This window comes from Felis catus, chromosome A2, assembly GCF_018350175.1.
Source record: "Felis catus isolate Fca126 chromosome A2, F.catus_Fca126_mat1.0, whole genome shotgun sequence".
Taxonomy (NCBI): domain Eukaryota; kingdom Metazoa; phylum Chordata; class Mammalia; order Carnivora; family Felidae; genus Felis; species Felis catus.
The window spans coordinates 154,403,506-154,428,409 of record NC_058369.1 but is presented as its reverse complement, the minus strand read 5'-3'; the positions used below and the strand labels follow the sequence as shown (position 1 = coordinate 154,428,409).

Below are 24,904 nucleotides of genomic sequence, written 5' to 3'. Positions count from 1 at the left end.
CTTTTCACACTTTCCCTATTGTGCTCAAGCTGAAACAAAACTTTTTTTGGTTTTAAGCAGGCTTGCTACTGTACGCACGAGGCTTTTTTTTTTTTTTTTTTTTTTTTTTTGTATCTTGCTGGAACGAAAGTTGAGCCGAGAGAGAGCCTCCTCTCTGCATCGTCCCAAGTCGGAATTTGTTTGCTCCCTCCTGACATTTGTTATCTTCCTCCACGAATCTTTGCCTTTCACTCACGCTCCCGGTGTCGGGCGGGTGCCGTGCTGCTCTTCATCCGCAGAGCCGGGACCGGGCTCAGCGAACACTGTGGGATGGAGAGCGTCTCCCGTGGTCGCTTGCCCGCTCTGACTCCCAGTCCAGCTGACAAGCCAGCCCCTTCCATTGGACTCCTCTGGAACCTGGCTTCTTATTACCTGCCACTCGGCTTGAACCAGAGGCTTCTCTCAGGGCGTAGCTGCGACTGGTGCTACCCTCTGTTCTGCGAAGGCGGCCGCGGTTTCCGAGCCCTTCGCTCTCAGAAGTCAGACCCGCAGCCGCATTTGAGGCCCACTGCGTGTAAAGCCCTGTGCTAGGTGGTTCGGCTGAGCACGGAATAGAAAACGTGACCGTGCTTCTGGATCACTTTAGAGACGAACAGAAGAACCTGGGGACAAATGCCCCCCTGGGCTCTCCCTGGAACAGGTAGACATGCCTTCTTCTGGGACGTGCACTTGGAGTTGATTTCCTGGCGGTGAGGACACACCTGTGCTCACGTCTGCCTCATTTGCCACCCAGGTCCCCTTCGTGGTGAAATCTGGCGTGCGCACGTGCAGGCCCCAGCAGCGGTGCCGGACTGACGCTGGGAGTTAGGAAATGTTGAGTCGGGCTCTAGAGCATCTGTGAAGGAAAGCCCTTCATGTCTCCGGAGAGCAGGTGCGGCCGGCTCTCCACACGCTTCCACACGGTTTACTGTTTTGGTTTCTGCCGTGAGGAAATATGGGTCAGTGAGAAATAGGGTTTGCCTTACGGGAGGTGACTTTGGAGAATCCTGTCCTCAAAAGCAAAAGAAGCCGAAAGACAGGGGGACACGGAGGGAATGTTGGGTGTAGTGGTCCTAACCCCAAGAAGTTAACTTTGGGTGCGTTCGGGAAGACTGTGGGTTTTGAGCAGTTCAGAAGTGAGATGGGTGTGATTTGGTACAGGAGGGAGAGAGGGGAGCGTGGAAGTGAGAAGTCGCGTGCAGGCACCCTGAGTAAAGAGAAGGCACGAGACCGATGTAATGCCCGAAGGGAGGCCGTGCAGAGTCTGGCTGTTGGGGGTTACTAGAATGTAAGAGAACCTTCTTTCGTTTTGTCATGTGCGAGATTATCTGGAGAGTGGAGAAGAGCTGCGTGATGCCTTACACTTCAGATGTCTCCAGGACACCTCGGCGGGCCGGGTGTCCTCGAGGCTGCAAGCGGAACAAGGCCCGGGCGGGACACCGCTGACCTCTGGGGGCCGTGGCAGCACAGCGGGGAGGCGGCGAGGAAGGAGCTTGGACATCAGTCCCTGCTCGACCAGAAGATATGTCTGTGTGCGGGAGGAGGTGGCCGAGTGGGTGGGTCAGAGAACATCTAAAATAGTTTCTGGGCGTGTGGGTGTGCCCATGTGTGTCTCTTGCCTCTAAGAGAAAAAGCAGATAGAAAAGGCCATATTGCCGGTGACCCAAGAGCAGCAGCATTGCAGTGTAGAAGCACCATTGCCTGGTCCGGAGAAAACACAACTGTGCTTTGAAACGGACTAGCAAGCTTTCCTGGCCTCCCTCTCTCCCTCCTTCCTCCCTTCTTCTTTTGGGGAAGAATAAGAGCTATGCGTACGTAGTGGTGGCAAATTCAGGACTCATACAGAGTTTCTCAAAGCATCTCTCTGGGGTTGACCTTCTAGCCTTCCCGTGGTTCAAGGGGGCATCTGGAGAGCTGCCTTCGGAGGGTGTTTACCAGGAGCGTTGCGGTTCTTACGGCGTCTGCCTCCTCCGGCCCTTTGTCATGTCTCATTTATCCTTAGAGCTCCCCGAGTGTGCGGTATCGTGCCCAGCCCTTAATGAGGGTAAAAATTAGTGTATGTGGTTGGCCCTGCAGAAATCCCTGTTTGTCTGTCCAGCCAGCCAGCCCACCAGCCCACCAGCCATCCAAATAAGCGATTCCTCAAACCAGGAAACCTTCCCTAAAGGCCCCCGCTGTTCTCTTCCCCCTTGGGTAGAAGTGTAAGTGCCCAGCCCAGGCCAGTGACTCCCCGGCACAGGAAGTGCTTAGCTTAGACTAATCGGGATGGGCTCCTGAACCACCCTGGGTGCTGGTGTTGGGGGTGACACTTGAGCCAAATCGGGGTTCTGCCAGAGGACAAAGCGGAAATGGCTGTTAGGAAGGCAACTTTATGGTGCCTGCTTCAGCATATTAATTATTTTACTTTTTACTCTGCATCGTGTTTTTTTTACTGAAAAAACATTTTATTTTTTCTAAATTTGGCTCTCTTTACTATAGTAATTATTTTCGTTGAGTTCTATTTAATCAAGTGTTTATGCCTCACCTTGTTTTATAAATTACGCTTTGTTTTGTGGTATAAACACATATACTACAATAACCGATACAATACAAAAGAACATTGAAGAACAGGAAAAATCAAAATAAATATAAAAGTTCAAGGCCAGGAGGAAAAAGGATCACAGGTATGCAGACACTGAGACCCCCTGCATTGCTCTGGCTGAGCCTCCTATTGTGTCTGAGGCGTCATAGGGTCCAAGAGAAGAGGGACGTGCAGTCACTTCAGTAATTCTTGGTGCCAGAGAAGGAAGACATACTGAGTCTTTAAGAGAAGCCAGAGTTTTTAGTTCTTTTGTTGTTGGTTTGTTTTTTAAGTAACTCTCATGACCCCGAGATCAAGAGTCGCAGGCTCTACCAACTGAGCCAGCCAGGCGCCCCATTTATAAACTAAATTGTGCGTGTGGACTTTTTGTTTTTATCTCGGAAGAATCAAGTGGTGTCATGAACAGGGTGTGACGTTCCCACAGCAGACGAACAGCTGGGTTCTTGTAGCTCTTTCTCATAGTCCTCCTGATGGGAGACTCAAGGCAGAACTTCAAAATGCAACTTAGCAAAAGGAATGCTAGCCTCAACAGGTACGATTTGATGCAATGCTAGAACCCAAAACACCCAGCACAAGTGCTGGTCTCCACATCCATCAGATAGTCTCCATAACCATTACTTCTTTAACTGGTGTGTGTGTGTGTGTGTGTGTATGTGTGTGTGTGTGTGTGTATGAGTAGGTATATATGTATATCTGTATATACTCACATGATACTAACACATACGTACACGTGTATATGTACGTATATATGAAGAGACAGTTCGGGTTATATTCCATTGCCTACCCTGCTGTATTCTAGCTCACTGATTGAGGCTTTAAGAATCGACCTGGTAAGTTTGACATCTTCTGTAGAAATTAAGGATTCTATTTGAAACACTCACAGAGGAGAGTTCTATTTTTGTAAATAGGATAATTGGGTGGAAAACTGTGCTAATATCTATCTTTATTTATCCACTCCCAGGGACAAAGCCTAACTGTTAAAACTGTGAGTCCATAACCGAGGAGCCACCATTTACCCAGGGACAGTGTCCTCTGTATGGAGGCTGAACAGTTCAAAAGAGTGCAGAAGCCGAAAGCCAAGACCATTCAGGTCCGTCTTAGTCTCCAGTGTATAAACAGAGGGTGGGAAGTGACCAGGTAGACTGAGGCAGGTTAGTAGGGAGGAGGGGAGAAGAATAAGTGACACCACCACCAACTGCCAGGAACATTATGTGGCAAAAGGTTATGGAAGAGGGCTTTGGGGAGTGTTAAATGAGACAATAATTGTGTCCTGACAGGCCAAATTTTTTTATTCTAAGTGACATTTGATGATCTTCTTTCTGTCCTTGTGCAGATTTGAGCGGTCGATGGCAGTATAGCATGTTTACTGCCTACTCTGCTCAATGGCAGAGGAAGGTAGGGATGGGAAGCATTTATAGAACTCCTACTGTGTACTGGGCATATCATAAAATGGTCAGGAGTGTGGCTTTGCAATCACAGGGATCCAGCTCCAGGCTCTAAGGCCGAGTTTCTTCATTCAAAAAATGGGGGCAGGGGTGGTGCTTTACCTCACAGACTCATTGGGAGGTGTCACGAGTATATCACCAACGCTCGGTAAATGTTAGTTATTAGAATGATGGCCATCAATAGGTCTTTCTTTATATAACGTGCGGCAGATCTCAAGCTCCCCATTTTACAGATGGGCAAACTGAGGCTTTAGAATGTTAATTTACTACACTGTCTAAGATCTTTCACCTGGTGTCAAAGCTAGGGCTCAAACCCGGTTTTCTAGCACTGGAACCCGTTGGTTTTTCTCTGTGCCTTGCTACCTGAATTTATGGATGGCTCTTATATCTCACACTGAGATGTTTGGGCAGTGAATTCAAGCACATTTCTGGGTACCCTGTGCTGGTGGATGACTTTCTGTTCTTTCTGTTTGCATTTGATAAGCTCGGGCACTGGTTTGTGCCATGACTGTGACCACCAAGCATTATGCTGAGGGGTCTGGGTCAGGGGAGACTTTCCCATTTGCGTCTGCCATGCCACCTGGAGAACATACCTGTGCGATGAGTGAGCTTGGCTAGACGAACGTGGCGGAGTTTACCAGCCCTATATTTTGTGACTGTGACAGTTGTCGTGGTTTTCCTTTTGTACTTCTGCCAAAGTCTGTGTTTTTGGACCTTGTTAAATCTGGCGTAGTGGACTTGAATTGACGTTATGTATAATGGAAATAGCCTTATGTGGTATAAGTTTCTGCCTGGGGTCACCACCTGCTCCCACAAAGCTGAGCAGCCAGTAGCTTCTTACGGATCTTTTCATATTAATAGAATAATGGAAAACAGATGGTATGCCAGGAGGAGTGCTTTTTCTTGGGGGCTTTGAGGGCCTGTCATGGGCTGAATTGTGTCCCCCCTGCCCAAATTCATATTTGAAGTCCTAGCTCCTCACACCTCAGAATGTGAGCTTATTTGGATACAGGATCATTGCGGATGTAATTAGTTAAGATGAGTTCATATCCTCTATGGCTGGTGTCCTTTATAAAAAAGGGGAAATCTGGGCTCAGACACACAGGGAGAACGGCATGACAGTGTGAAGGCAGAGATGGGGGGTGATGCTTCTGCAATCCAAGGACCACCAAAGATCGCCAGAAACCACCAGAAGCTAAGAGGGAGGCCCGGAACAGATTCACCCCCACAGCCTTCAGAAGAAACCAGCCCTGCCGATGCCTTGATCTTGAACGTCCAGCCTCCAGAGCTGTGAGAGGCCAATAAGCTAGTGTTGGTAAAACCAGCCAGTCCCTGGTCCTGTGTCACAGCAGCCCTGGCAAACAGAAACAGGGCCCACGAAGTGACTTCCCCGATGCGACAGAGAAACGAGTCACCTCACGTGCTTTGGTTACAATTTGCATTGGAGTGTGGAGTTGGACGTAAGCGTGAGAGTCAGGAAGTAGAAAGAAGACAAGCAATACAGACAAGCAGACCAACATCTGAGGAATGTGAGTGCTTGTTCTATGAAGGACGTTGCTCTGAGGTGACCTTTTACCTCACTGGGTTTTTTAGGAAAAACCATTTGTCCATTGGGGTTGGAAATGTATTTTCTTCAGGACTACAAGGTGACGGCTTTCAAAAAATTAGACCACCTACAAGTTTAAGTGTTACCACCCAGAATAGTTTTGTCTAATAGAACTTTCTGCACCGATTATAATGTTCTAGGTCCGTACACACTAAAATGGTAGTCACTTGCCACGTGTGACTGTTAAACACCTGAAACGTGACTGGTGTGGCTGAGGAACTAAATTTTAAATTCTATTTAATTTTAATTTTAATTTGCCACTGTGGCTCGTGTCCACGGTTTTGGACAGTGTGGATCTAGAACAGCAGCCTGGTGCTAGGCTAGGACCCAGAGGCGAAAACGGTGCCTGGATTTTTAGTAAGGCTCACGGGAAGGCTGGGCTAACTGGTCACCCTCACGTGTGGTCTTGGCCTCAGCTAAAGGGGCTCTGGTGGGAGTAAAAGTGAAGAACACAACAGAATCTTCTAGATGCTTTACTGAAAAGATGCTTAACACAGAGCTTTGTTAGATGTCACTTCTCAGAGCCCAAATTGTCTTACAGTAGTTAGTGCTCAGTAGAGAGATGGGGCAGATAAGTGAGCATGAAGAGGGCACGGGGAAGGTGGGCATGTGGCTCCAGGTGGACTGCCTTTACTTTCAGGCTGTGCACGGGCCCTGATGTACCCTGAGGGACCTGTAGCCCCAGTGTTAGGACTGCAGGGATGTCCAGATCGGGCCACCTTCTCTGAAGGGAGGAGGGTCTCCCTCCGAGTCTTTGGTGTTAGATTGGCTTATGCAGATGGCCTGGCAGAAAGTACTGGCTGCAGCCCCCTCGGCCCAGCCCTCTGCCCTGGTGGCCACTGTCGCAGGATGTGCGAGCAGAGGATGCTGTTTTGGAGAGAGTGCACGTGGGATAGGATGTTTCAGAGTCGAAAACGGAACCCCATCCCAAGCATTACTAGATGAAAAAGAGCCCGTCTGTGTGAATGTTTTGGTCAGCCCTGGACAAATGACTTGTCAGTGTATCACCGCTGGCTTTGGCTCAGTGCCCGGTATAATTTGAAAACTGCTTCTTTTTCCAGCTCTGCTTAGTTATCGTTTTGATTTCACAGAGAAGTAAATGGTTCATCAGTCTTAGGTTTTTCTAGCTCCTGAGACAAGTGATGGGTGCGGCACAGAGACGCTGCACGGCGGCATGGTGCCTGCCTCTCCCCGCGCCCCCCTTTACTCTGGCGGACTCGACTCAAAACAGCGTAGGGGGTGTTGTGGAAGGAAGAGGGAGTACATGTGACTGAACAGTTAGCAGGTGGATGTTCAGCTGGAGTTTCTGGGTCCCGGAGGGCAGAGGTTTCGTTTGAGAAGAGGCTGAGGGAAAACCGCTTGTCAGCCTTTAGCACGTTGGGTGACTGGTGCCACGTGCCCGGGACCTGGGGGACACCAGTAAGCAATGAGGGCTAATAGTGCTAATGCTCATACAGCGTCACGCTGTATTAGCCCACTTAAGCACCAGCTCTCTCTTCTCCAGGAACTTATAAACTCACTGCAGACGGGGTTAGGTAAAGCAACAAAAGATAGCAAGTGATGCAAGGTCATTTGTGCTGAGCACCATCAGAGAGGCCCAAAGAGGCAACCCTGAGGGTCCCAAGCGACCAGCGATGTCTTACTTGGTCTGGTCTTTGAAGGACGGCCTTGGTTTGGACGGGCAGCGCAGGAGCCCGAGGTGGCTCCAGGCAGCGGTGCACAAGGCACGGCTGGGGGACAGTGGGTGTCAGGCTTGGCACGACTGGAATAAGTCACAGGTCGCAGGTTTTTCCAACCGAATGTGCTCATTTGACTGCGGTTGCCATCAGCAGATGGAGAGTTCAGAGGGACTACCCTGAAATAATTCATAATTTGCAGATGCAGTCAGTAGCCCCGGTGCATCCATGTGCCTTTCCGTTCCAGCAGAATACACGCAAAGAAGGGCTCACAGCCCCACCTGCTCTGCTCTTCCTGGCTCTACCTTTTATTTAATAACCCTCTGTGACCTGTGCACGTGAGGCCATCCATCTCTTCTTTTTCTCCTTTGCTGTGTTTAAATAGACTTGGCTGCTACTTGCTGTGGAGGACTTAACTAGTTAGTGGGTGGGATCGACCTAATTGAGTAAACATATTGAGTCTAGGACGGTGTTTGCCAGGAGCCGCACAGGAGGTGGACTCCAGCCTGGAGCGGAAGAGGAGGGAGAGGAAGGAGAGGGGGAAGGAAGGGAAGGGGGAAGGCGAGCTGGGCATTTCGCCCAGGCCGCTGGGGGCGCTGCGAGGACAGTATAGTTGTGGGAGAAAGGGAAACAAGGGAGGGGTAGGTTTGTGGGATGGAGAACAGGGTCATGACCTTGATTTGGGACATTTTCAGTATGAGACAGGACATCCCCGTGGAGACATTAGGTAGGCATTAAAAAAGCCCAATCTTCAGCTTCCCTCTCCTTCCCTTGGCAAGTGGTTCCCCATAGAGTCACTTCGGATTGGCGGGGGGAAAGTTGCTCAAGTCTCCTGAGCCTTTATCCTCACACTTGAATGCTAAATCCAGAACTCCCCGTTCCTGCTAAGTAGTTCAAAAGCTCTGAGGGATCCTTGGAACAGTCGCACCCTGGTGGGACTTTTCAGAGCACTCCTGGGGTTGGGAGAGAAATTTCAGGGTAACTGCAGAATAATGTGAGCTATAACCGGCTTGAGTGATCTTCTAGCTGGGATCTGGATGTGAGACTGGCATGTTTGAAGGTTGCTGAATACCTGTTGACCCGCATGCCCCAACTGGGTGAACTCCATCTACCTTTTGATTCCTAACTAATCGCAGCGAACAATACATCAGCTTGTCTTCTGTCAAACGAGAGGGGTGAGCGTTCCCACCAGCCTCGCCGCCTTGGTTGGACAGGTCAGTTGACTGCCTTGAAGCTCTGCTTATTCATCTGCAAATTGAAGGGATTTGGCGAGCTGCCCTTTAACACGACTTCCAACGCTAGCATTTTATGTCGGTCAGGGATTCTTTGTCCAGGGAGTGCTATTTTTTCCATAGGAACCGTTCTGCAGTTGCTAGTTAGCGTATCACCCTGGCAAGAGGCGGCGTGGAGAGGTGGGCAGAGCACGGCCCTCGGAATCAGTGACCCGATCTTAAACCCACTCTGTCACATGGCTCGCTGCGCGACTCTGGGAATTGGCCATTCCTCGCCAATCCTCGGGTTTTCTCGCTTGTGAAAAGGGGATGATAATGCCCATTTCAGGTTCATTGGGTGATAATAAATGTCAAGCATCTGCGTTTGTGTCTTTTTTTTAGGCAGTTTTATTGAGATGTTTATATGAGAAACTCACGCACCACAAGTTTGCCTTGGGTTTTAGTATATTCGCAAAGTTGTGCATTAATCACTAGTGTCTAATTCCAGAACATTCTCCTCACCCCAGATAGAAAGTCCGCACCCGTCAGCAGTCCCCCCCCTCACCCCCCATCCTGCCCGCCCTCCCCATAGTCCCTGGCCACCACTAACCGTATTCTGTGTCTCCGGATTTGCCTGGCCTGGACATTTCATGTAAATGGACTCATACAGTATGTGGTCTTTTCAGTCTGGCTGCTTTTGCTCAGCAGGACCCTGCCCGCCTTCTTTCGTGTATCCCCACTTTGCTCCTTTTCACTGCCGAGTAATGCTCCGCCGTATGGATGTACCGCATTTTGCTCATCCATTAGTCACTTGATGGACACTTGGGTTGTTTCCACTTTCTGGCTGTTACGAATAGTGCTGTGAACATTCGTACACAAGTTTCTGTGTGGAGTGTTTTCAGTTCCCTTGGTATCTCACTGTTCTTTTGATTTGCATTTTCCTAAAGGCTAATAACGATGAGCCTTTTTCATGTACTTGGTGGCCATTTGCATGTCTCCTTTGGAGAAAAGTCTTATTCAAGTTCTTTGCCCCCTTTTTAAAAAATGGGTTATTTGTCTTTTTATTGTTGAGTTCTAAGAGTTCTTAGTATATTCTGGATACTATGCCTGGCATGCAGTTTTAAATAGGCATGCAGTCAGTGTCACTTCCTGTCCCCAGGTTTCTCACAGAAGTCTGTAACCTTTTGAGGTGACATCTAGAACTAATTGCTCAGATGTTGCATCCCCGGTATCCTGAGTCCTACCCCCTACCATTATGTCTCGACCAGAGCTCTTAGCACAGGGCCTTTCTGATGAGCCATTCTGATCCTGGAGCCCAAATCTGGAACCGGGACCAGCAAGGGATAGCTAGGGTCTGGAAATGAGCTCTGGATGAATCCATTGGGCCAGTGGTTATTTCTAAGTCTTGGGCTATTTCTAGTCTTGTTCTAGATGGAGGACTTAGGGGGTGATTGTACAGATTTGTTGTTGTTTGTTTGTTTGTTTGTTTGTTTGGCTGCTACTGCACTCTGGTATCCTCTAGCCTATGCTGTGGGCATCTGGAAGTTGAGGCTGATGACCACATGGAGGTGTATAGGAGAACATCGGCCTCTTTCCACAGTGCCATGGCCAGGATGACTAACATATTTTCCAAGAGTGATCTGGAGATTTTAAGCCATGTATAAATATGTCCCAAGGAAAATCGTGGGTCTCCTTTAAAAACAAGGGAGTTTTATGGGAAACCTTTGAAGACCTGGAAATCATTCTCTGTTCTGAGAGCTGTTCTGAACTGTATTCTGTGCCCTGAGACATGTTCTATCCTTTGCTGCCCCTCCATCTTTACACCCATCCTCCTCCTCCTCCATCCCTGCAGCCTGGCGTGTGTAACCATTCCTCAAGGCCCGGCAGAATCTCTGTAGTTAGAACCCCTTTTTCCTGCACACCAGGGGAAAGGTGCCTGCAGGGCAGTGACGGCCTGGACTGCCCCTCAGAGAGCCACCTCCACCAATCTGTGAAACTGCCAAGCCGCAGATTTGCCCTGAAGACTTGTTCTTTCCTTAGATGTGGCTTTGAAGGGCCATAGACTGACGGTAGTGATTCCTTCCCTTAAGTTCATCAAGACAGCTTGAAATCTCTTTAGCGCCCAGGGAATTTGCTTTGGGGGGACAAAGGCAGCCCAGCTGCATTTGGATGATGCTTACTTATTTCAAAAGGAGGAGCGCCTAGGTGGCTCAGTTGGTTAAGCATCCGACTCTTGATTTTGGCCCAGGTTGTGATCTCACGGTTCGTGGGTTCGAGCCCCATGTTGGGCTCTGGGCTGACAGCTTGGACCCTGGAGCCTGCTTCCAATTCTGTGTCTCCCTCTCTCTCTGACCCCTTCCGCTTTAGCACTCTCTCAAAAATAAACAAAATAAACAAATAAAAATTAAAAAAAAATAAAAGGATAGGAGGTACCTCTAGGAATGCAAGTCCTTTTAGAACAGCTGTCCCCAGGGGAGCTTTCTCTGGCTCCTTTTACTCCTCTGAACATTCGGATCTGCCTCTACCTGGCTGCCCTCTTCCTGATTTCATAGAGAAGCACACCTTGCCCTCGGGAGGTGTGCCCTCTGGTTGGAAGGATGAGATGAATCCATTATTCACTCTTAGAGCTGGAAGTTTCCTTAGATTATCCAATCCAATGTTTTCCGGTCTCCTTTCTTGACTGTGTGTGTGTGTGTGTGTGTGTGTGTGTGTGTGTGTGTGTGTTGGGGGGGGATTTTTCCTTTGGTAAAGACATTTGGGCCACATGGTGGCCCTCTGGGAGATGCGGTGCTCGCTCACTAGTAGATTCGAGGCTCCAAGGAGTCTTGCATTGAAGAAGCAGTTCCTAAACTGTTTGAATCTCATTTTTTTTCTTCTTTTTCCATAAAAAGTATTAATAGCTCACGGGACTCTAAGCACACTCTGGAAACATTGAGTCCCATACGGACAAAAATACCTGTGTTCAGAAATACTGACTTACTCAAAGCCAACACAGAAATCAAGATTTCTAACTCCTAATCTGTTGTTCTGCGTACAAATAACAATCCTGTCATGCTTGAATGACAGTGCATGACATTCACAACGTTGCTGTTTATGCTACTAATGAAAAAAAAAATACAGGCTTCAGAGTAACGCCAATGTGCATTGAAACCCTGGTTCTGTCATTTGACTAGTGTGTGACCACGGGCGGCTAAGCCCGTTAGTCTCTCTGAGTCTCTTCTCCAATAAAGCACAGATAACAACGGTGACTTCACAGGGTTATTGTGAGGATTAGTTGAGATAGTATATGTGAAGATCCAGTCTGTGTTTCTACCCCTGTTTCCTCAGACTTTTCTCATCAGAGCAAGCACTGGGCCCCGTTATCTAGGATTTTGAAAGGCTAAGCATATTACAGATGCCAAGAAGTGGAGTACAGGTCGTAAGTGATATTTATTGAATGGTTGCTGAAAGAATGAATGAGCATGAGTTAGGAGTAGTTACCTAGGAGCACGCAGAACTACACTGAGCTGCTAAATATTCATGGAATCAAGGGGGAAAATGACAGAGGGATGGGCTAGAATTTGTAGATTAACTGGGGCCCCAGGGACAGGCTGTGGCCAAGGCAAGACACATTCAGCATCTCAGGCCAGCCAGCTGCCTTCCCCTTTTCCATCCCACAACACAAAACCGTGGTTGAGGTCTTTTTAGTAAATCGGTAGCAATTTGCTTGTGGATTACAATGTATTTTAAAAGGTTTGGGAACAAAGTTGGTCCTGAGGCGGGAAAGGTGACAGACAGGCGGAATGTGGCAAGGGGCTGGGACGGTGCAAAGTATGGCTTCTGAAAGGCGGAAGGGCCCCAGGGCCCCAGGGGCTGCCTGGGTCTGAGGCCCCTCCCCCCCCCCCCCCCCCCCCCCAGTGTTCCCAAGGGAGCAGAGTGGTGAGCCAGCCATTCTACGACTTCTCTTTCTCTCCTCTGCAGAAATCATCCCTGCCTCACCAGCCCATCTCCCCAGCCTCCCAACTTGCTTGCGGAGCTTTGGAATTTGTAATTCTGCCTTAGGAGTTCAGTGTGGTGCCCCGACACGAAGCGTGTGTCTGCCACCAGCTTGGAGGGGCCACCTGCCTGATAGGGAATCACCAGTTGCATCGGTGGTGGGCCTGGCTGCCTTCCTGGGCTTCAGTCCCTGTGTGCTTGCTGGTCTTTGCCCTTATTCTGGAACACATCAGGACCAACAGGCGACAGGCCCCAAAGGGCCGGCCTCGTCGATACCTTCCTCGTCTGCTTGCTGTCTGGATTTCTCGTGGCCCTCGCCCTCTCCAGGTTTTCTCCCCGCCAGGTTCTCGGCAGGCGTTTATAGGAGCACAATCTGTGGGCGATAGTAAAGAACTCTCCCCAAGGCTTTGACCAGTAGCACAAACAGCTTTGCCACAGCGAGGGGACAGTCAGAGAGTGCCAGCTTGCGTCCCGCTGCAGCTGTGCCGTGACAGAGAGCCGCTTCATCTGGCCACGGCACACCATGTGCCAGACCTTGTCTGCCATGCCAGGTGCTGGCTCATTCTCCGGGATGGTACAAGGCTAAGCGTGCTGCTGGCACCGAGCGAGTCACAGCTTCCCTAATTTATTTACCTCGAGTCAAACAAACCCTGACTCCTGCTTTGAATGTAGACTGCGGTAGTTCGCAGATGACAGAAGGGCAGCCATTTCTGTAGAGTTGCCTTCTGTGGGCTTTAACTGGGGCTGCTGTATTGGATGGCACAAGTCCTGGGGACAGCAGGAGGCCACTTTAGAAGACGGGGTGGCAGCTCCTGAAAAGGTGAAGCCTGGAGTATCCACATGACCCAGCATTCCGCTGCAGGGTACCCCCGAGGGAGCTGCGCACGCTTGTCCACACAGCCTCTTGTTAGCGAGTTCGTAGCAGCGTCGTTCCCAACGGCCAAAAAGTGAAACAGCCCAAATGTCCTTCAGCTGATGGATGGGTAAACTAATGTGCTCTCTCCACTCAGTGGAATATTATTTGGCAATAAAAAAGGGATGAAATGCTGACACGTACTACGGCGGGCGTGAACCTTGAAAAAATTACGTTAAGGGAGAGAAAGTGGACACAAAAGGCCGCTTGTTGTATGGAGCTATTTATGTGAAATGTCCAGAATAGGCAAAGCCACAGAGCAGAGAGCAGATTATAGGGTGCCAGGGGCCGAGGGAGGGAGAGCGGGGAGTGGCTGCTGGTGGGTGGGAGGGTCCCTGATGAGAACGTTTGGGGGAATTAGCTAGTGATGGTGGTTGCACAAGTGAATGTACTTAAAAATCACTGAGCTGTGCATTTTCACAGGGTGACTTTTACAGTGTGTGAATTATACGTCAGTAAAGCTGTTAGATTAAAACTGCCCAGAGCTTGCCATTGTAGTCAAGTCCTTTGTGGACATATATAGGCTAAGGGTCAAGTGGAAGGAGGTGGGAAGGCCCATGGCGGGAGAGGAGCAGCATTGATCGTGCGCCTGGAAAGAAGCACCAAGTGATGGGTTTGGATGAGCAATGCTTTGGGGACACATTGGGGTTTGGGGACACATTGCGGGATCCATTATGTTTGCTCTCAATTTCAGGATGCCTCCCTCGAACTTCCAAGTCCCGACCCCCTACCTGCAGATAAGTTCCAGGTAGATTTCATTAACTAATGAATAACGGCTCACCCTTATCCACTTAAAAAATATTTTGTTTGGAAATAATTGTAAACTTACTGAAATTTTGAAACTAAGCGTAATTTACAAAGAAGAGCCCGTACCTTTTACCCAGATCCACCGGTTACCATTTTACGCCATTTGCTTTATCATTTGCCTGCTTGCAGTCATGCACGCTCACTTTCCCCCTCTGTTGTCACACGTGTGTGTGTGTGTGCGTGCGCATACACATGTATGTTTACGTCTAAATGTACTTCCAGGGAATGACTTGAGAGTAAGCTGTAGGTGTCATGGCCCCTTATTTCTGCACCATTGAATACAGCAGCCACAAGCCACACGTGGTTATTTAAGTTACAATGGAATAAAGTGTAAAAGTCAGTTCCTCAGTCACACTGGCCACATTTTCAAGTGCTCAGTAGCCCCCTGTGGCTCTCGGCTCCTGTGCTGGTCGGCAAAGGTGAGGGGGCATTCCCGAGATCACACGGAGTTCTAGGGGGCGGTGCTGCTCTAACCCTCCCCCTCCCCCCCCCCCCCAACACATCCTGCATGTTTCCCGACAGTAGGGCGCTCTCCCTGGTAACAGCATGGGCTCCAACGTTGGCGAACTCGACGCAGATGTGATAGTTTCGCACAACAGTTTGTATCCCAGTTTTGTCAGTTGACCCAGTAGTGTTCTCATTCCTTTTGGAATGAGGTCTCCAGTCTTGTCTGTGGCCCAAATCTGTGTGGTTTGTGCCCAGGGGAAGCATCTGAGCTAAAGACTGTGTCAAGCTTTGATGAGGGCAGCCCTTCTCCCGCAGACTTGACTCGCGTGCTGGAGCCAGCTTGCATCCCCCTCTCAGGATCGTTTCGGTGTCTTTGCCGCTCAAGGGGCAGTTTCCCTCTCCTTCTGCACTGACATTCGGTCTCTGAGCAGATGGGGCTCTCTCTTAAATCAGCAGGAAAGGCTTCCCCGTGTGTAAAAAGAAACCAGGCTGCCAGCAAGCACACCATTTTTCTTTGTTCTGATAAGTTTCCCCAGATTTTAGCCTGCATCTAAAGAGAGGCCCACCTTGTTCCTTGTTTGTTTTCTGTTCATGGCTGAGTTGTGATGCCATAGTTCTGAGTCACTTCGTGTGGCCCAGGACCAAGGGGGCATGGAGGCACTTCCTGCCCCCAACTCGTGTGCATGGAGGCCAGATCTATCTGTAGGCCCACATTCCTGAGTGCTGCCCGCCCTGGCCCTGGCCCTGGCCCTGGCCGTTGGCGGCTCACTCTCCACCAGGCCCGGGGAAAGGCTGATTCTTGATGATTTTCACCCGTGCTTTGGTTGAAGCGTGGGGAGAAATGAGTAAATTGCACAGTGGTTTCTACTTTTGAACTGACTGGTATTAGAACTTATCCTCCTGGGGATTCCTGGTGACTTAATGGGATTTCATGGCATGAGTAAAGCATGGAAAACAGGTTCCCGGGCTGCTGACTTCACTTCCTTAGAGGTCCCTTCATCGCCCCCAGTAATTTCTAGCATTTTGTAGGAGTCAAAGCTGGGGAACGAGAAATCAACAAGTTTATTCTTTTGCCTTCTTGTATTTCCATTTGCCCCTTAGAATGTGTTCATACTCTCTCCCACCTTTTATTTGGATTCAGCCTTTCTTAGAAGAGAAGAATACTTAGCAAGGTAAGAGTCCCTGAAGAACACGGTGGGAATCCTATATGAGCCATATAGTTTGAGCCAAGAAAGAAAAGGGAAAAGGATTCATGCAGAGAGAGTGGAAATGGAGCTGATGGTTCATTTTCTGCTTAACTGAAAAAGAATGAAAAGGGCTTGGCCAGCGGGGTCAAGACCACAAGGCGAGCCGCTGAGAGCCGTGTGGTGCAGGATGGCGGTGAAGTTTCGTCCTTCACCACCTTTTGAGAACTGATATACAGAGGACTTTGAGCACTGGGTCCACTTGGCTCACTTGGGCTGGGGCGGGGGGTGGTGTGGGGAGTAGATGGAGTGTATGTATTTGATGTTAGTGAAAGACCAGAGAGTTCTCACCGCACCCGCCATCAGAAGGAACACAGAAATCTGGATGTTCTCCATTAATATCTCGTGTGTAACAAAAGGTACCCTCATAGGCCGGATGGTTTTGGTTGAGTGCTTCTGGAAGGGTTGCTGTGTGGTTTTGCTCGAGGATTATAGGTCCCTGTCACTCCTGGACCCCCCCGCCTAGGGATTAAGGCTTTATGTTACCTGGTAGTGTCCTTCCAGCTACAGCTGGAGAGCATCGTCATGGGGCAGTAACTCATAGACCCGGTGTGAGAACTGATTTCATTTTAGATCAGCTCTGGCCTTGGAGACGCATTCACGGAGAATCTGGGCGGCTGGAGGGGTCATTGCCGATTGATGCTTCCCGGGGAGCATCCTGGTTCAAAGAGCCCCCAGGCCTGGCCACGAACACCAGGGCATGCCTCCTTCTGCTGCTCCAAGTCAGCGAGAGCCCCGTGTTCTGTCACTCATCACTGCGGCTCTACGGTATGGCCAATCCCTCTCCTGCCCTCTCCCTCCCCGTCCGCCACCACAGTCTTTAGGTTGCTCCTTCAGTCTCTTGTCTGTGGCCTTGCCTTACCATCCCATCAGCTCTACACCTTTCGTTCAGGACCTCACCTCACAGAACCTCCTCCAAGGCGGGCTGGGAGCCTCTTGGCCTTGGCCACACAAGGCCATTTTCCATGTGGCAGGCCGACTGGCCCTCTCCTCACTCACAAACACCTCACGACTCCTTGCTGCCTACAGGATAAAATTGAAACCACGTCTGACTATAACTCGCCTTTCCAAATGCATGTGCCACTCCCTGCGGGAGTCCTCAGATGCTTTCGGCCGTCCTCATTCTTCCTTGTGTTCCCTTCAGATAGTGGTGTTCCTCTTGCATCTTATCTTATTCTTATATCTGCAAACTATTCCAGGTCCTGTGGGAAGTAGATGGCTTATAAATCTTAAATCATAATGGGCTTAGGGGCTCTTGGGTGGCTCAGTTGGTTAAGTGTCCAGTCTTGATCTCAGCTCAGGTCTTGATCTCAGTGTCGTGAGCTCAAGCCCCACATTGGGCTCTGCTCTGGGGATGAAGCCTACTGGGAAAAAAATGTTTAGTCTTATTCCCTAACTGCGATGCATGTCTCCTGACCCACTGGCCTCTGTGCTTCAGCCTCCCACCGCTTGCTCTTGGGGTGCTCTGTCCTGTGCTCGGTCCTCCTTCCAAGCCTTGCGGCATATCATCAGTAACAGTTATGTCAGCCTTAACGTGGTCAGTTATCGGTTCCCCATCACCCATCTCCTTGTGGTGTTCTCTTCAAAAGCAGTAGTACTGTTCTCACAGCCCTTGGGATGGTGCTTGAACATGGTGGTCTCTCGGCAGACATTTCTGGATGCTCACCATGGCCTCTAGAATCCTCAGCGTGGCAGATCTGTAAATATGGCTTCAGAAATTCATCAAGGATTATGAGGTCGGGAAGGACTGACTCGCAGTAACTAATCTTACAGAAAACTGATTGATTAATCTGGATCATTACAGAGAGAGGCGAGGCATGCTTATGCCAAGGGCATTTCCTCCTTGGTCAGGGAGGCCTTTCTGGAATCCCAGTAAGAGATCGTATTGCTTAGTAAGCACAGAATTTGAGCAAAAGGTATTATGTGTTTTTACAGATAACTATAAATTTAAAAAAGGCTCTCTAGGGATGTTTCTCTCTAAAGAACCTGAATCAGACATCTAAAATGAAATCCCCTCTCTCCCCCTTAACAATGAGAACTCTCCGACTTATTTATAAACTTCACTCCGACGACTGTCACTTACCACTGTAACATCATCCCTCTTTATTTTGGTATGTTCAGCATGTTACAGTTCCCAGGTTTATAGATATCTTCCTTAATGACATTTTAGGATGATCATGTTTGAGTCACAAATATGACAGCATCTTAAATCCTGCTTTTGCAATTTCTAAGGATTCCTTCTTTTGGGATCTGCCGAGCTCTCTCTGTAAGTTGGCACAGCACAGCCCCCCTGTTAGAGCGGGGACACGTGCTGTACCTCAGTTCTTGGAGCCTCAGTCTAAAACCCCACAGAAGTAAGGAGTCCAGGATAGTGTTTGTTCCTCCATTAATGAGTCAGTGGTACCCTGGGTGTGGGAGCAAATGCTATTTTTAAACCCATTGCTGACTTCAGTGATAAAGAGGGTACAGACTGTGCCTCGCCAGGCTTGTGAGCGTATCGTGAGTAATACCCACGGTTATTATGATGTCAGAACTTGGGTATTCTCTCCCAAGAACAGAAGCATCGCATCATGCAGCTGGGGGCAGGGTGTGAAAAAGTCTCTTTTTCCCAGGAAAGCAGCAGCAGAGGGGCATGTGCTGAGGCTCCGACTAGGGCACCTCAGCGTCAATTCGGCCAAACTGCCGTGGCCGATCTCAAGAGCAGCTTCCCATTTCAGTGCTAGCATGTCATTTGTCTCCAAGGTTCCAAGCCTAATAGGCATGTGTGACAGATGATCCTAAACCTTCTGCTTTTTTTGGAGCGTTCCTGGGTGGGGATAAGGGTGCGCACACCTGAAATCACTTAATAGCTTTGAGGCTCGGAGCTTTGCCATCGTTTAATGCATGGGTCTCGTGAAGCTTTTTCACAGGGCACAGACCTGGTGCCTAAATAGGGGCGGTAAGGGATTGAACCATTTAGAAGTTTTAAATTTGTCTCTAAAAATGGTGCGCTCTGCTTTCGGCGGGTGAGCACGACGAGCATCAAAATATAATTACATTCGACCTCGTTCATTTAGACTCATCTGGGACAGCAGCATTAAGGGAAGTTGCATTGTAGTTAGGAGGGGCTGAGTTATACTGCGGCCACAAAAACCCCCACAACCCGGGACTTTAAAACAACAAGGGTGTGTGTGTTTCGCCGTCATGCTGCCTGCGTACCTGTGGGGACTCAGCTGGGGCCCCTCTGCTCCTGGTTATCCTCATTCAGTTCTCTGGCCATGCAGCCTCCACCCCGGGGATCATCGCTGGCGGGAGGATCGAATAGGGGGACCGGGGGTGCCTGGGTGGCTTGGTCGGTTAGGCGTCAGACTTCGGCTCGGGTCATGATCTCACAGTCCGTGAGTTCAAGCCCCGCGTCGGGCTCTGTGCTGACAGCTCAGAGCCTGGAACCTGTTTCAGATTCTGTGTCTCCCTCTCTCTCTGCCCCTCCCCTGTTCATGCTCTGTCTCTCTCTGTCTCAAAAATAAATAAACGTTAAAAATAATTAAAAAAAAAAAAAAAAAGAATAGGGGGACCGCACACTGGCTCCGCAAAGCCTCTGCCCAGAAACAGTATTTCTCGCTCACTTTTTATTGGCCACAGTTAATCATGTGGCCAAGGCTAACTCACTTGGCTTGGACATCTGAGTCATAGGTGGGGGTTTTCAAAGTGAGGGGCTCAGAACAATTTATTGGGAAATAGAAGCAAACACTAGAAATACATATATTTTATCCCATTCTTTTAAATCTTCTATGTTTGTGTTTTTTAGTAGGCATACTATGGTAGTAAAATAGAACATGTATAATTTATTAAAAATAAATATCAGATGTATTAGGGGTGGTCAAGTTTTGTTTTTGTTTTTTTTCTTACCAAGTGTTCAATCAAAAAAGGTCATAGTTTATGTAACAGATACGGATCTGCAATGAACACGTTGTGTTTAGAAACTGGGTCTAGTCACCTCACACCTGTCTGAATGGCTGTTATCAAACAGACGAATAACAAATGCTGGTTAGAGGATGTGGAGGAAAAGGAACCCTTGTGCACTCCTGGTGAGAATATAAACTGGTGCAGCCGCTATGGAAACGGTATGGAGGTTCCTCAAAAAATTAAAAATAGAGCCACCATATGATCCAGCAAGTCCACTACTGGCTTTCTGGCAAAAGAAAAGAAAAACACTAATTTGCAAAGATAGATGCACCCCTGTGTTCACTGCAGCGTTATTTACAGTAGCCAAGATGGGGAAACAACGCAGGTGTCCATCAAATGATGAATGGATAAAGAAGATGTGACACACACACACAATGGAATACTACTCAGCCATAAAAAAGAATGAATCTTGTCATTTGTTACAACTTGGATGGACCTAGAGGGTATTACATTAAGTGAAATAAATCAGAGAAAGACAGATGCTGCATGATTTCATTTATATGTGGAATGTAAGAAACAAAAACCAACCAACCAAAACAAAACCTAGATTCACAGATACAGAGAACAGACTGGTGTTTGCCAGAGGGAAGGGGGCGGGGGGGAGGGGAGGTTGGTGGAGGGGATTAAGAGCTACAAACCTCTAGTTATAAAATAAGTAGGCCATGGGGATATAACATGCGGCATGGGGAATATAGTTCAATCATATCGTAGGACCTCTGTAAGGTGACAGATGGTGACTAGACTTATTTGGTGGTCACTTCACAATGTCTACAAATGTCAAGTCACTAACCATGTTGTATACCAGATGCTAACATGATACTGTATGTCAATTATGCTTATGAATAAAATAAAATAAAATAAAATAAAATAAAATAAAATAAAATAAAATAAAATAAAAATAAAAAGAAAGAGAGTCCCAATTATGACCAGGGGTAGAACTTTGGTATAAAGCATTATAAAGAGTCCTGGAGGAGTTAGGGTGGCCTTGGCTCACCTCGTCCCTCGAGCACAGCAGGTGAATACCAAATCATTTCAAACACCAAGAAATCGGTCTGAATGCTGAGAGAACTACACAACTAGAGAGAGAGAAGAAGCCACGTCACGGGAGAGTTCAAATTAAAAACTTGCGGGGCACCTGGGTGGTTCAGTCGGTTAAACGTTGACTTCACTCACGTCATGATCTCGGGGTCCACGAGTTCCAGCCACGCGTCGGGCTCTGTGCTGACAGCTCAGAGCCTGGAGCCTGCTGCACATTCTGTGTCTCCCTCTCTCTCTGCCCCTTCCCCTGTCACACTCCGTCTGTCTGTCTCTCTCACTCTCAAAAATAAAACGTTAAACAAATTTGTTTTAAATAAAACAAATCAAAACTTGAAAAGAAGAAAAGAGTTACAAGGGGAAAAAAGGCACATGTTTTTTAGGCAGAGTAGGTAAAATATAGGCTCTGCCGTGTGAATCTTCTCAAGCCCTTGAAGTTTCCCGGCATCCTCTTCAGGGTCATCGGAAGTTGCTTTCTTCCTGATCAAACTTGCCTTTCCTGACGGGGTAGCATTTGAGATAAGTAATAGATGAGACCCATTTCATTGTTTCTCTGTTTCCTTTGTCCATCCGGAGATGGCACACCGAACCGCGTGTGTGGGCCGGGCACCGGGCTGAGTGCTCGCGTGTCCTCGTGCCGTTAATCCTCACCACGACCCCCTGAGAAGCTCTCGCCGTGCCCGTTTTCTGGAGGAGGACGCTGAGGCCTAGAGAGGCCGTGTGGCGGGCCGAGACCGCGCAGCCAGCGAGGGGCAGAGCCCGCGGCCGACGTGCTCCCCGGGAACTCGGAAGCAGTCTGGAATGAGCTCTCAGAACGCTGTTACCCCCTGTCACCAGGTGCCTGCCTGCGTTACGAGGCAGGACACGGGCAGGCTCTCCTACGTGTGAGCCATGCTGCGGGAGGAAGGCGCCAGTAACCGTCAGAGCGTCACCTCCCCTCGGTGCCGCCTGTGGGTAGCCCAGCACCCAGGCTGTGGGCTGATAACCGCACCGGGGCTGGCCTGATGGCAGTGACTCCTAGCGTGAAAGTGTCCTTGCGGCAGACATAAGAGCCCACCTTAATCTGCACAAGCGTTTTCTCACTTCGCTGCCATCTTTAAAAAAAAAAAAATTTTTTTTTTAAACGTTTATTTATTTTTGAGAGACAGAGCAAGAGCCGGGAAGGGGCAGAGAGAGAGGGAGACACAGAATCCGAAGCAGGCTCCGAGCTGTCAGCACAGAGTCCGACGCGGGGCTCGAACTCACAAGACGGCGAGATCATGACCTGAGCCGAAGTCGGACGCTCAACCGACTGAGCCACCCAGGCGCCCCCTGCCATCTTTTCTTTTACCTTTTCCTCCTCCCCTACCTTCCTCCCAGCATCCCTGCCAGCCTTCCACCCATTTCCCTGACTTTTCTTCCTTTGTGTCTTCCCACTTTCCTTCTCTTTCCACCACGGGAGTGGCACTTCCTCTCCCTTTCCCCAAAATGATCTGTAATGGAGTTTTGTCAGATGTCGGTTAAAGCAACTGAGAGCAATGAAAAAACCCGCCAGGGAGCAAAGGAGCAGTAATGGAGAGTTCCCGATGGGAGCGGCGGACGGCATTTCAGTCCGGGAAGAGGGGTGTGCTGCTGTGCCCCCGGCCGAGGGTGGGGTGGATCCTGGGTTTGAAGAGAACCCAAGGGAGAGAGGCCTGTGTGCGGGCGGCTTCGCAGGCATCCCTGTGTCTGCCTGACAGCTTTCACGAAGTTTTCTTTGCGGGTAGATAGATAACAGCCTAGGAGAGAAACGTTAGGAGGCATACATAAACATGAGCACAAGAGGCAGCGAACAGGTGTTGTACCGGGAGCAGATTGCAGGCGGCGGGCCTTTGTCCTGGCTTCTTTGTCTAACAGCAAGGAGTTGAGGTTTCAAGAGGGCGGGTCTGAGGAAATGCCTTCCCCGGACTCCTTAACTGCTGGTGGGCTGCAGCTGAGCACAGATGGAACTGTCGCCTGCTCTCGTCCCAAATTTTGTTGTTCTGAAGTCGAACGCGGGTTGCCCTGAACAAATGTATTCGCATCGAAAGGGGACGTGCTCTGCGCCCTGGCAGGATTGGTGACTAAGCCATGGGAGTAAAGCTGAGGATGCTTCTAGAGCTTTTCAACCAAGAGGCGGCAAAGACAGACTCCATTTGGCCCGCGTGACCCTGCGATTGTTACAAATGCTTTATCACAGCTTGAGTACAAACATATTTTTCTGCGGTGAAATAGATCCTGAAATATATTACAGAGTATATTCGTTTCCTAGCGCTATGATCGCATTAAGGTGCCCAAAATGTGGCTTGAAACAACACAAAATTATTCTCTCATAGTTCAGAGGCCAGAAGTCGGAAAGCCGAGTGTCAGCAGGGCCTGGCTCCCACTGCGGCTCCGGGCAGAGCCTTCCTGGCCGCCCCCTAGCTTCTGGTGGCACCCGCAGCCCTCAGCCACACCACTCTGACCTCCGCCTCTGTCTCTTTAATGCGGAATTCTCTGTGTGTCTGTCTTTCCTCCTCTTCCTATAAGGACACCAGTTGTATTGGGTTTGGAGTCACCTTAATGGCCTCATCTTAACTGGATCACAGCCTCAAGACCTCCTTTCTAAAGAAGGTCACCTTTGCGAGTATCGGGGGTTAGGACTCCAGCATATCTTTTGAGGGGACACATAGCAATAGCATTCCGTAGAGTAATGGAATTTGCGTACTCTTTGGTGTCAAAGAGAGTTGGCGTGGCACAGTAATTAGAATACCAAATGGGAAAGAGGAAAGTAGGTTTCCTGTTCCAATGCTGAGTGTGCCAAGCGTTTCCGGAGGTGAACCTAAATGAGCTCAGAAAGACAAATCGGTTGTGGGCTGGGCATGGGATGAGTGACAGTTAAGTAAGGAGACCATTTGATTTTACTTTACCAGTATGGTACCAGAATAACTCTGTTTTGCACTCGAGAGTAAAAAGCCTAATGGATTTTTAGCCTTGATTTGGACTAGACTTTATGACATTTCTAAAGGATAGAAAACTCGAAACTGAGGCTTGCATGGCATTGCCAGATACATACCTGGTCTCCCCAAGATGTGTTCCAGTTCTGGCTCACTCGTTTCTTGAGGTGTCAGTCATGATTTTGGAGCAGTAGTGAATGGGGGGGGGGGGCGGTAATGAGAGAGTGTGGCTGAGAGATTCGAGGACAAGGCTTTTGCAAAAATTTGTGACTCAAACACCTGGAAATTAATACCATTGAAAGTTCAACTGCCTTATTTAGAACATTTCAGGAACAAAATGAGCATCCTTCTAGATCCTTAGAAAATGTATATTTGAATGGAATTTATCTGTGTTGAAACCAGGAGTAAAGCTGGTTTTGTTTTTACAGTTGGTGGATATTTACCCTTTTCATCCCGTCAAGTTTGTTTAGGAAGGCCTCTCTTCTTGAGATCCTCAGTTGGAAGGAAAACGCAAAGCTGGGAAATGTCACAGCCGCCACAGGCTTTGCATGAAAAGGATAGTGTGGACAGCAGAAGAGAATTAGTACGTGTGACACAAGACTGGCCCGAGAAGAAAACTTCCATCCCATGCCCAGCCCACAAATGATTTCTCTTTTGAGCTTACTCATGTCCTACTTCACAAATATTTGATACACCCAGAGTCAGAACTAGAAACTTGGCTGACTCTTTCCCATTTGGGTGTTACTAACATGTCCCTGCCAACTCTCCTTTATATCAGAGTTGACTGCAGTTATCCTCAGGATACGTAACAGGTACATCCCTGCATGGCCTTTTCCAGAAGCACTAGAACATGCACGTCATGCAGAATTTAATTGAAAATAACCACTTTGCTTTTGCTTGTTTCCATATGTAATATGTGACTAATTGAAATGCCCTCATAGGTCATTCGAGGCAAGATATGGGGAAATCACAAAATGAAATATCTTCTCTCTAAGGAGGGAAAAACGGAGGGAGTTCTTTTGGAATATCCAGACTCTATATCCTGAGAAGATTAAAGTCTGGTAAAAA

General features: G+C 48.8%; 1 protein-coding gene and 1 long non-coding RNA gene across 8 annotated transcripts in view; one reads left to right on the top strand and one right to left on the bottom strand.

Annotated features, from left to right (window-relative positions):
* HIPK2 (homeodomain interacting protein kinase 2) overlaps window positions 1–24,904 on the top strand; it is a 190,266-nt gene that overhangs the window by 25,861 nt on the left and 139,501 nt on the right. The gene's annotated exons all lie outside the window — the stretch shown is intronic.
* Window positions 15,724–18,462, bottom strand: LOC123384053. Its single transcript, XR_006594644.1, has 2 exons — window positions 18,007–18,462; window positions 15,724–17,632 (listed from the first exon to the last, which is right to left on the bottom strand). It is a non-coding gene; the product is annotated as an uncharacterized LOC123384053 (long non-coding RNA).